Below are 12918 nucleotides of genomic sequence, written 5' to 3'. Positions count from 1 at the left end.
GGAAAACTGAGCTGGCAGATGGGAATAGCTAGATTTAAACCGGGGCTGTCAGCTCCAGAGCCCATGCTCAGCCTCACACCCAACTACCTCCCAAGACAAAAACACCCCTTGAACCCCTCCTACACGTCTGGACAGAGTGACCGAGGTGATGTCTGGTTCCTGCCTGTGTTCCCACGCTGGCATTCTGAGAAAGGCGAGGGAGTGGCCTTCCCTCAGCAGTCCACAGGCAGATAAATCTTGGAGCATGGAGCGTGGGGAATGACCTCAGTGTGGAATCTCTGTTCCACCTGGACTTCCAGCAGGAAGCACTCTGGAGGGTAGTTGGAGCCTATGGAGGAGCAGGGTCTGCGGGATCACGAGGTCCGACTGTCCTTGCCCCTGGCTTTAGCTGTTGAGCAGCTCACTTGCTATTTCCTTTCTCCCTCACGAGTGTCCCCGGCTCCCCGACTGCAGCCGACAGGAGGCGCTTCCATCTGCAGGGACTGGGGGTGCCATCCTGCTGGGAGGCGGGGCGAGGTAGGGGGTGGAGATGGCCCCCTGGGTTCGAGTCTCAACCCTGCCACTCACCGGCCACTGTGGGACGCTGGGCACAAAGGGACTTCACCTCTCCATGCCTCAGTTCCTCCAACTGTAAACTGGAGACAAAAGGTGTGTCTGTCTCATTGGGTTGTTGGGGAACATCATTACCCTCCAAACTAGCAGTTCTCAAAGTGGGGCCCAAGAGCCTTGGACCCAGAACTCTCTTCATGATAATACTGAGACAGGATTTGCCCTTCACCCTTATTTGCTTCAAGGGTATAGTGTTTTCTGAGGCTGTGTAACGCACCCACAGTTATTTCAAAAGGCCATTTTTCTTGAAACAGAACCAAAACAACATAGCTCACCAGGCTGAACGCAGGAGTAGATCCGTGAATCCAGCTGCCTTTTATTAAGCCAGACATTAGAGAGATTGGCAAACACAGACAGCAGTACAGCTCTTCTCACTGATTTTATTTTGTTTGGGGAAAATCTATTTAGCATTTTTAAAAATACACACTAACAAGGAGGTTTATTGTTACTATTTTTAAATGAATTAATATGTTTTAAATTTCTCTGTTTTTTGACGTGGTAGCTATCGCTAGATAAAACCGACATAAATAAATCTATTTGGGGTCCTCAGGAATCGTTAAGAATCTAAAGGGACTTAGGTACCAGAACGTTGTTAAGTGACACTGGCCTTGGGCCCTTCTTCAGGTTTGCAGAGCACCCCGTGGTGAAGTCATGCCCCGTGTGGGTTAAGTAGATCCAGATTCAAACTGATGCCACGAAATCAAATAGAAAGACAATAATGTAACAATTCTCCCTGCTTCTCCACTCAAAGATGATGTACCCCATGTAATGGGCAATGAGAATGCTCTTCCCTCAGTGGGACCTGATCCCCCAAGGCCCCCCCAGAACCTGGGTATTCGGAGGTTCAGTCATTCCCTCATTCACACCACAAATGTCTGTTGAGGCCTTCCTGCTTCCCAAGTTCTGTTCTAGATACAGGGACACAGGCAGAAACAAGGAGTACAGAAAGCTCTGACCTCGAGGAGCTGATGTTCTCGTGGGGCAGGCAGGTGATAAAACCCAAAAGACAAATAAATTAGTCAGATGGTGAGAAATACTGTGCAGAAACAGTGAGGAGAAGAGAGAGCACCAGGGTAGGGAGAGTTCATTTGAACAGGATGGTTGGGAATGTAACCCAGTAAGGTAGTATTCAAGCAAATGCCTGGAAAAGGTGAGGAAGTGATCCATGCAGGGGTCTGAGGAAGACGGTCGTGCAGAGGGAACAGCAAGAGCAAAGGCCCTGAGGCAGAAATGAACTTCAAGCCTTGGGAAGACAGGAAGAGGCCACTGCGGCTGGAGCAGAATGGACCGAGGCAAAGTGAGGGAGACGAGGTCAGGGAGGGGGTAGGCCAAGGACTCTGGGGTTTTACTTGGGGTCCAATGTAGAGCCATCACAGGGTTTTGAGCAGAACTGTGGCTTTATCAGATCTGTGGTTTAGCAGATTGTTTCTGGCTATTGTAGCGCAAGACCAGGGAGGAGGTTCTAGCAAGGCCCCCGTGAGGGAAGGTGTTGGCTGGGACGCAGCCGGTCACAGGGACATGTGGGAAGCGCTCAGTCCTGAGTCCCTTCTGAAGGTAGAGGCACCATGACAGACCGTCAGTGGGTGTGAGTGGGCACAGAGGAGCTGAAGACCCCCCCCCTGGGTGTGTGGCCTGAGCAACTGGCATTGACTGGAATGTTGGGAGAGAAGCAGGTTGAGGGGACCGAGCAAGGGTCCAGTTCGAAACGCCTGCTTGGCACCGAGTGAATTGACCTGAGGGAAAACAGGAAGTTTGTGACCGTGCAAACAATACCTAAAGATGACAAAACGTGGGAAAGAGGCCCACAGACGACTGGAATTTAGAAGATGTCACAAAGACCAAAGACCCCTTTTTGCTTTCCCAAACTCCGGGCATGTGAAATGGAGTGGTTTCTTCCAGGAAAGATGGACTTTCCAGAAGGTTCTACTTCACTTTTCACTGACCTTTCCGAATCACCCTGGGAAGCATTGTTTGTCATTGGCTCAGCTCCGCAGCCAGGCTGTCATTGCTCACAGATGAGTGTCGTGCCCAGCTGATCCCTCTGTGCCATATCAGCAGCCTTCCCCAGGCTCATCACTGGAGTCTCGGAGGGGCCTTGTGATTTGCCAAGGCGGCGTCACAGCTGGTTTCTAGCACCCGTTTTCATTTCTCCGGAGAACTGCATTTTCATCCCCCACCCCCACCCCGCCCCAAAAAAGGAAGCAGGTTATATTTTGAGAACCCTCACAGCTCCTTTTTTTGGAGTGCTTACTCTGGGCCAGACATGATCTCATTTGTTGCTGTTCCCATTTTATAGATGAAGTCACCGAGGCTTAGGGAGGGGTGCTCACTTACCCGAGGAGACAGGGCTCAAACCTGGCCCTCTGAGCCCAGAAACCAAGCCTTCAGAGCCTCACCGCACCCCCTCTGAGTCACTGGGGTTCTCAGCCCAGGCACTACTTGCCACTGTGGAGTCGGGTCCTGCTCTGTGGTGGGGGCCGCCCTGGGCCCTGGAGGCTGATTAGCACATCCCTGGCCTCCACCCACTAGAGGCCCCAGCACCCTCTCCGCTAGTTGGGACAACCAGAAATGCCTCCAGACACGGCCCCCAATGTCCCCTGGGGAGCACTCGCCCCCGTTGGCCCGATGCATGTTGGGTGTGCTCTGCACACAGGCTCTGGGGTGACCTCCCGGCCACCTCCGCTGACACCCAGCATTCTCGTCTGCAGACACTGTAATAGAAATCCCTTTTAATAAAACATTTAGTTGGGGCATCTCCAGTTCTCCTACCCTCCCAGGGGTGGGGAGAGCTTAAAACACTGGCGAGGGGCAGCTTTGCACCATGCGGCCTGTGTGTCTCACCCAAAACCATCAACCCGGTCACCCTGTCAGAGCTATGACTGTGCGCCCACCGCGGGCCAGGTCCTGGGCAGGTGCCATGGCGCCCAGGAAAGGCCCCTGTGTGGGGAAATGATGACAAACGAGAGAGCAAACACATCTGCAGGTGATTTCCGAGGGTGCTGAGGGCCACAGAGAAGATAGCCTGGTACAGAGGGACCGGGGCCTTGAAATAGGGCGACTCCTCTGAGGAGGTGCCGTCTGATCTGAGACATCACGGTAAGAAGGAGTCAGTCCACGTGAGCAGAGAGAAGGCCCATGTGTGAGGCAGAGGGAAGAGCAGATGCGATATGCCCTGAGGTGGCAGTGAGTTTGGTGTGTTTTAAGGAAGAAGAGGCCTGGAGTGGCTAGAAGAGAGTGAGCAGAGGGGCGAGGGGTGGGAGACATGGGCGGAGGTAGCAAGACAGGTGGACAGGTCACTGAAGGGGGATGGCAAGAATGGTCTTGGCAGGAGGGGAAGAATGAAGGGGGGGAATCGGAGGGGGAGACGAACCATGAGAGGCGATGGACTCTGAAAAACAAACTGAGGGTTCTAGAGGGGAGGGGGGTGGGGGGATGGGTTAGCCTGGTGATGGGTATTAAAGAGGGCATGTTCTGCAAGGAGCACTGGGTGTTATGCACAAACAATGAATTATGGAACACTACATCTAAAACTAATGATGTAATGTATGGTGATTAACATAACAATAAAAATTTTTAAAAATAAAAAAAAAAGAATGGTCTTGGATTCAGAAGGGTCCTCCTGGCCATTTGGGGGTGACTGGGTTCTGGGAAGGCTTAAGGGGAGTCAGCAAGATCAGAGGGAGGCCATTTCCACTGTGAGCAAGGAAATGAGGATGAAGAAGCAAGACACATTTCTGTCACTTTTGAGACTTTATCACCCTGATGGTCTTGCCTCTTTTATTTGGATTCCCAAACACTGGATCTGTGGATTCAGGATGCAGCATTTTTTTTTTTACAATTTTTTTAAAGATTTATTAGAGAGAGAGAAAGAGCGAGAGAATGAGCATAAGTGAGGGGAGGAGCAGAGGGAGAGAATCTTCAAGCAGACTCCCCATGAGCGCAGAGCCCGACGCAGGGTCAACCTCATGACCCATGAGATCATGACCTGAGCCAAAACCAAGAGTTGGACACTTGACTGACTGAACCACCGAGGTGCCCCCAGGTTGCAGCTTTTGAGCACCTGTCTCCTCAGGGGGTCTTACAAAACTCCAGCCCTTTTTCTGCCTTTGAGTCTCCTAGCTCAAGATTCAAAGTCCCAGGGTAGACTCTGATTGGCCCAGCTCAGCCATACACCCATCCCGTAGGTGGGAAAGGGCACCTTGATTGACAGTTGGGACCTTTGTATTTGGGAGGAACCAGGGGTGCAGTGGCTGTGGTTTCCCAGGGGTTACCTGAAAGAAAGTGTGTGTGTATGTGTGTGTGTGTGTGTGTGTTCATGCATGCATGGATATATTGGTTCCAAAATATGGAGGAAACTGCCAAATCAAAATGAATAAATATTTAGTGAACTATTTCTATTTGAATGTAATTACTGAAATGTAGCATGACTCAACCAGTCAACTCTGGGATATGTCGACTCTGAGTTGTTTATCCATTATCGCTAATGTAAGATGTGGGTGGAGATGGTATGGGATAATTGTGTGTTGAGAGACGCCAGTGTCCTTAAAGCAGCCCTGCTGATAGTTCCATCCAGATGGCCCATGATGGGAGGGAGAAAGCTGCCCACTGGCACTGGGTGCTGTGAGCCCCACTAGTTGCCACTTGCTAGGCACTTAGGACATGCCAGGTCCTATCCACAGGTTCCTTACCCATGTCAGTTCTTTCCCTCCATATGACAGTAGGCCACTGTCTGCCCACCAAGGCACAGAGGGGTGAAGTCACTTGCCGTTCCGCGATCAGGAGGTGACGGGGAGAGTCTAGCTGCAGAGACATGCTCTTGACTGTTCTCCCATATCACCTCCTGTGTTACCCAGAGAAGTAACTCATGGCTGCCCTGATGTTCAGGACAACATGGTACCCCATCCCCGCCGGACCCACTCTCCAGCACAGAGAGATGGCCCCAGGATTCCTGTTAGTTTCCAGTTGCAGAAACCCTTCAACTCCCCCGGACCCAAGATGCTGCCTCGGTCTGCCCTCCTCTGCCGGGTTTATCCAGCCACTGCAAGACCCAGCCTTTACAGACCACAAATGTGATTAGTGTGAGGCAATTTCAGTTAGATTCAGGGCTGGGAGAGATAACAGAAGGGCCTGGTTCTCCCATCAGACTCAGAATGGCTCCCCAGCAGCACTTAACTCAGACAAATGGAGAAAGCAGCTAGGAGGGGGACAGGCGCACAGAGCTTTCTACCACAGAGCTGCCTGCACGAGCCCGCGGGACCAGAAGGGAGGGTTTCAGAAGGACTTGGGGGTTAACAATCCCCTCAAAGTTGGTGGTGGGGAGGGTGGGTTTTGACATCCGTCTCAGTGGGGACTGTATTAAATAAGGTATCAAGGGGCGCCTGGGTGGCTCAGTCGTTAAGCGTCTGCCTTCGGCTCAGGTCATGATCCCAGGGTTCTGGGATCGAGCCCCACATCGGGCTCCCTGCTCGGCGGGAGGCCTGCTTCTCCCTCTCCCACTCCCCCTGCTTGTGTTCCTGCTCTCGCTGTCTCTCTCTGTCAAATAAATAAAATCTTTTAAATAAATAAATAAGGTATCAGTAGAACAAGCAATGGCTAGGAAGGGGGACCCACTAGCCATAAAGAACCAACACTTAGCAGGCATATGTCATGTGTCAGGTCTAAGCAGAACAGGCATACCCCACAGATATCACCGGTTCAGTTCCAGACTGCGGCCACAAAGCAAATATCACAATAAAGCGAGTCCAATGAAATTTTTTTTTATTCCCAGTGCATATAAAACTTATGTTTACATAATACTGTGGTCCATTAAGTGTGCAATAGCATTATGTCTTAAAAAAGCAATGCACATACCTTAATTTAAAATACTTTATTGCTAAAAAATGCTAACCATCATCTGAGCCTCCAGCACGTCATAATCACCGATCACACGTCACCGTAATAAATATAATAATAATGAAAAAGTTTGAAATATGGCAAGAATCACCAAACCATGACACAGAGACACAAAGTGAGCAAAATGCTGTGGGAAAAAGAGCGCTGGTAGGCTTGCTGGACACCGGGTTCCACAAGCCTTCAGTTCGTAAATCATGCCGTGTCTGTGAAGCTCAGGAAAGCGAAAGGGCGATAAGACGGGGTGTGCACATGTATGTATATTAGTTCTCACAGCAGCGCACCAGGTAGACATTGTCATCATCCCCATGTTTTAAGCAGAGAAACTGAGGCATCAGGAGATTAAACTAGTTGCCCAAGGACACACAGCGTTCAGTGTGGCGACCTATCTCCGAGAGCCGCTTTAATGTGAAGTGTTTTTGCCAGTCACCTCCTCTGGGACGTCTTCATCCTTTCTGTCATGATCACGTTTCCTCATTTATACCCACGATTACGCCGTCGGGCTGTGAATCGAGAGCTTCCCACACTGTGTTATCTTCTCCAACTCCTTCTTTCTGCCCCTCGCCTTTCCACGCCAGCTAGCTTCATTTCTTGGTCGCACTTTCATTTCTTTTGGCCAGTTCTCCCCTTCCACAGTCCACTTTTGTAACATGTCTTGTAGACTTACCTTCAGGAGACGAGGAGGCTCCCTAACCACACGCTTTGTTGTCTGTGCCTGAACTGAGTCACAGATGCATGGGAACCGGTCACCAGTAGGCTGTGCAAGCAGCGACCTGCTGGGCCACTGATCCTGCTGTGCGTCTGTTATTTACACAGTGATTGGTGGACTGGGGGGCCAGTAGCGCAGTTTGTACTTAGTGCAAAATTACACTTCACGTACCACGCGAGCTAAACTGGGACCATTCAACTCAACTGTGGAAACTGACGGGTGCACATCAGGACCATGCAAAGCAAAGCTGGCCTGTGATTGGCTGCTCTGTCCTTGTCACTGCTGTGCCAGCATGGGGTCATTCCTTTGCACTGTGGGGTGCCCTCGCAGCTGTGACCCCCTTCAGAGTCCACTTCTGCGTAACTGGCCCCACTTCCTCCAGGTTAAACCCAGCCCTGCTTCAAATCCCTAAGGGAGCCCTAACCCCACACAAGGAATTTTGCTCCTAATGCCAAGGGTTGGAAAAGTCTTTCTGCAAGGGGCCAGATGGTAAACATTTTGGACTTACAGCCGTGTGGTCTCTGTTGCAACCTCTCAATTCTGCCATTGTAGTGCGTGTGTCCCCATAATGGTGTATAAACAAATGGGTGTGGCTTCATTCCAATGAAAGTACTCACAAAAACAGGTGGCAGCCCAGGTTTGGTTTGCCAAACCCCGCCCTCCACTAAGCATCTCATCTTCTTTTCCTTGGATCTTTTAATTGCAAGTGAAAGAGCTCAACTCAAACCGAATTAAGCAAATAACAACCACCAAAAGTGGAGTGATTGGGTTTATTGGTTGATGTTTTCAGCCTTGGCACTACGGACATTGGAGGTGGGTAATTCTTTGTCCTGGGGGGCTGTCCTGTGCCCTGTAGCGTGTTTACTAGCATCCCTGGCCTTTATCCACTAGATGCCACTGGTATCTCTCCACTCAGCTGTGACAACAAAAAAAAAATGTCCCCGGGCGCCTGGGTGGCTCAATTGGTTAAGCGACTGCCTTCGGCTCAGGTCATGATCCTGGAGTCCCGGGATCGAGTCCCGCATCGGGCTCCCTGCTCGGTGGGGAGCCTGCTTCTCCCTCTGACCCTCCCCCCTCTCATGTGCTCTCTGTCTCTCTCATTCTCTCTGTCTCAAATAAATAAATAAAATCTTAAAAAAAAAAAAAAATGTCCCCGATGCCCAATGTCCCCTGATTCGGAACCACTAATATAACTGAAAATGCTAAAAAGCATTAAAGTTGGCTCCAGGTAAGAGTAGACCCAGGAGGGGTGCCTGGGTGGCTCAGTCGTTAAGCGTCTGCCTTCGGCTCAGGTCATGATCTCAGAGTCCTGGGATCGAGCCCTGCATCGGGCTCCCTGCTCTGCGGGAAGCCTGCTTCTCCCTCTCCCTCTCCCCCTGCTTGTGTTCCCTCTCTCGCTGTGTCTCTCTGTGTCAAATAAATAAAATCTTAAAAAAAAAAAAAAAAGAGTAGACCCAGGGACTCAAACTAGTTTCTCTCCTTCTCTATTCATCTCTCTCTCCTTCCTCCCTCCCTCCCCACCCCCTTCATGCGGCTCTCCTCTATGCTACTTCGTGTTCAAATAGACTCTCCCCTCTTGGTGACAAGATGGCTGCCAGCAGCTTCCGATTTATATCCCATCAGCTTTGAGCCCCTTGGAAGAACTTCTCTTTTCCAGTAGCTCCCTAAAAATCCCAGGGCTCGCGCTCATTGGCCCATCTTGGGTCACATGCTCGTCCCTGAACCAATGACAGTAGCCAGGGGAAAGCAGTGCTCTGACTGGTCGAGCTGAGATTATGCTTGCGGCTCTGGAGTCGGAAGGTCAGCCCATGTGTACTTAAGGAAGGAAGTGGTAGTACCCACAGGACCACAGGCAGAACCAAGCAGGCTAAACACAAGTCTCCACTGCCAGGTGGAAGTCTCCACCCCGTGCCTGGCACACGGGAGGCGGTGAGAGCTCCATCCTTTCGACTGATGCCAGCCTGCTCCCTAGGGGCAGCGTCAGCCAGCACGTTGTCAGTGGCCTTTCCTGGCCTGGCATTTAATTCCTCCTAATCTGCCTGCCAAGTTGTTCCCCCCCGCACCAGCCCTCAGGTTGCAGCTCTAGCTTTTGTGGTGTCCCAGGCGCAAAAGCTCGGTGACTCCGGGCTCCAGCCACGACACGGCTGTATTTGTAATCTTGATTTTACTTCCAGCTCGTTCTCCTGGCTGTGTGTCCCAGCCCTGGAGCCCTGGGGCCCAGCGAATTTGCGGCGCCCACCTCAACTGGTGCCAGAATAACCATTTTAAAAACTGCCTTGGGGAAATCTAATCAAATGAGAGCAAAATCTAATTTGGCACTAAAAGCCTTTGACTAAAGCCCTGTTTTCTGGGATCTTGGGGAGCCTGAATAATCAGCTCTTTCGGGATTTTTTAATGGTTGGGGGTTGGAGAGAGGAGAGAGATGTCAAAGGGGGGATTCCAGCAGAGGAAATCGCTATAGACACGTTGACGCCCATAGCATTGGGTGATAATGGGCAGGGGTGGGCTTCCCAAGGCGCCTCACTTCTCGCCCCCAAGAAAGAGTTATCCCACCGCTGCGCCAAGACTGAAACTTTTTAACATTCCGAGTTGCACATTCATCAGGAAGACCTTGGTCCTGATCTTCAGGGACAAACCACAGGCTCACAATCCAGATTTGGGGGACCTGGGAGAGAACCCAGTTTTCCTAGCAGGGAATTCAGAGTGCCTTTTACCCTGGGCTTTCATTCGTTCGCCCTTCTGCAAACTGAGGGATGTTCTGTGCTTCTGAAATTACTCGTGGTCTTGGGTTCCTTTCAGAATGTGTCCCAATTCCAGGAAAATGCAAAATCTGATGCATAATATTTCAGGGGTTGTGTGGGCCCTTTTAAGTTTCCCTGCCATGCCTCCTGTTGCTTCTTCTCATGATCTCATCCCTCTACCCTGTAAGATCATCTTCTCCCTCCCTCATTGGCCTCCCTGTGGTCCTCAAATGCCCCCAAGCTTGTTCCCACCTCAGGACCTTTGCACTTGCTATTGCCTCTGTCTGGAGCATTTTCCCTTGTACTCCTGTTCTCCCTGACTCATTCTCATCACTCCTCAGCAGCCTTCCCTGACCTCTCAACGCAGTGGTGCCTCCAGAGGTCCAACTCTGGCCACTTTGTTGCAACACCATCCTTTATTTCCTTCATCACTGGTTTTACCAACAACACCACCCTTATTTGTCACTGTCCCCCACTAGAAATCCGCCCCATGAGGGCAGGGACCCTGGTGGCCTCATTCACTGCTGTGTTGCCATTGCCTGGGAGAGCTCCTGGCATACCACTGGGGTTTAATAAATAGTTGTTGATATGTGAATCCATACGTGCCCAAGGCAGTGTTACCCCAAATAGAGCAGATTCATTGTGCTGCCACTGTGATTTTTACCATCGGTGGGCACACTGATTTCTCATTTCCTTAATATTTCCCCCCAATTGTTTTACTCATCTGGCCCTATGTTTGTTTTTGTAAATAAAGTTTTATTGGAACAGAGCTACGCCCACTTGTTTATGTATTGTCTGTGACTGTTTTCTACAACTCTTGAGTAGCTGCAATAGAGACCATCTGGCCCACAAAGCCTACGATATTTACTATCTGGGCCTTCACAGGAAATGTTTGCTGACCCCTGCCGTTTGTCATCCTTCCCCAAGGAGGAGGAACAGGAGAGAGTGGAGGGAGGCCAGAAGTGTTACCAGAGGAGACCTCCTTACACGTAGAAAGACACATCAAACGTGAGGAATAAGGTCGTTGAGGTTTAGTAGATCTTATTTCCTGGACTGGACTTGATCTCTAGGGGCCTTTCCAGCCCTCCCTGTGCGGTTTTTTGTGGAAGAGAGGGACGTGCAGGTGGCAGGATTTCTCACCTACAGACTGTTGACATTTTACACAGGATGATGAATCTCTGCTGTGGGCCATCTTGAGCACTGTGGGATGTTGAGCAGCATCCCCGGCCCCCACCCCCTGGTTGCCGGCAGCATGTCCCACCCCAACTGTGACAAAACCAGAAATGTCTGCAGACATTGCCAAGTGTCCCTGGAGGGGCGAAACCACCCCCGGCTGAGCCCCGCTTCTTTCAGGGGACAGATGCAGCCGTGTTTGAACCTGCCGTGTTCCCGAGAAAGGGGAATCAGGCCTTCCGCTGGCCCCGTGTTGGGCACCGCTGTGCCTTACTCCAGCCCACATCTCAGTCCTCGCGCCCTGACACCCAGCCAGGCACCCACCACCTAAATATTGACGTTCCCTGAGACTCAGAGCCAGTTTCCCCGCCCCTCGCCCCCAGAATGCCAGGGTTCTTTCTGGCTTGGCTTTGCCCTCCTGCGCAAAGGGGGCCCCCACCCTGGGCCTTACCCCAAAGCTGCTTGGGACCCTCCCTTCCTCTTTTCACCTCCTCCAGTGCCCAGATCCTTCCAGGAGGTGTTTCCTCACCTTCCCACTTCCTGCATGCCAGGGGAGGACTGGAGGCACGTGCCATGGGCATTCGGGAATGGCTGCTTGGGGCCTAAAGGGGCTTCCCACTCCCAGGCGGGGCCAGCCACCTGCCAGGCCTCCAGGAAAACCCCCATGGAGGGCTCCAGCTCCATCCCCGCTCTCCCTGCCCAGGCCTCTCCTCTCTGGGAGCACCAGGCCCAAGGCAGCTCTCCATGCTTTCTCGAAGGTTCCAGGTAGAGGGACCCGTCTCATCCTCTGCTGGCATTAGCGCCTCGCCCCAGGGCACTCCTCCCTTTACGGATGTTCACCTCCGCTGTCTGTCTCTTCTCATCTCGGGCTCTGAACTGGCGCCCACTGAACACTCCCAGTTTGCCAGGCACGGCGCTGAGCACTCTGCTGGTGAAATCTCTTTCACTCCCTTCAACAATCTGGAACTCTCCCATTCCCGAGCTCTCGGCACCAGCTCCCGCGTGTCTCAGAGCCCCCGTGTCCTCATCCAAAGGAGAGCTGGCACAGGGCCTCTGTCTCTGGAAGAATCCTCAGATTTTTCCATTTCTTCAAAATGGCTTTATAGGCTGTAATTATTAAAAATCATACTTGCTCGGGGCGCCTGGGTGGCTCAGTCGTTAAGCGGCTGCCTTCGGCTCAGGTCATGATCCCAGGGTCCTGGGATCGAGCCCCGCATCGGGCTCCCTGCTCCGCGGGAAGGCTGCCTCTCCCTCTCCCACTCCCCCTGCTTGTGTTCCCTCTCTCGCTGTGTCTCTCTCTGTCAAAATAAATAAATAAAATCTTTAAAAAAAAAAAAATCATACTTGCTCGTTGAGAAGAAAAAAGAACAAGAGAGTACCATAAAGATCTTACGTGTTACCTCTTCAGCCACAGAGAGTGTGGGGGTATATCCCCTTCACGAGGAATCTGGGTGATTTTCTTTATGTAAGCCCTGTTGCCGGTGTGAAAGGCGAATGTGGAGACGGGCACGGCTCCTGAATGTCCAGCCCAGTGGGGTTTCAGCAACGGAAGAAGCCGGGTTCCAGCGGGAGATAGAACAGCCTGTCCCCCAAGCAGTACGCCCCCCGCCCAGCGAGAACCCCTGCTTTGTTCTCCAACACCATAGATCTGTTTTGCCTCTTTTTGAACGTCATATAAATGAGATCGTACAGCATTCTTTCATCTCTGGTTTATCTCTCAACGCGATTAGGTGGTTGAGCTGCATCTGTTATTGAATGTGGCACTGGTTCGTTCTGTCTTGTTCCGGAGTGGTATTC

At 51.6% G+C, this 12918-nt stretch overlaps 1 protein-coding gene across 3 annotated transcripts in view; it reads left to right on the top strand.

The window, feature by feature from the left end:
- SULF2 (sulfatase 2) overlaps positions 1 to 12918 on the top strand; it is a 116064-nt gene that overhangs the window by 64926 nt on the left and 38220 nt on the right. The window lies entirely within an intron of this gene.

Source organism: Mirounga leonina, unplaced genomic scaffold (genome assembly GCF_011800145.1).
Source record: "Mirounga leonina isolate KUSES-001 unplaced genomic scaffold, KU_Mleo_1.0 Mir_150, whole genome shotgun sequence".
NCBI lineage: Eukaryota > Metazoa > Chordata > Mammalia > Carnivora > Phocidae > Mirounga > Mirounga leonina.
This window is presented reverse-complemented; position numbering and strand designations above follow the sequence as displayed.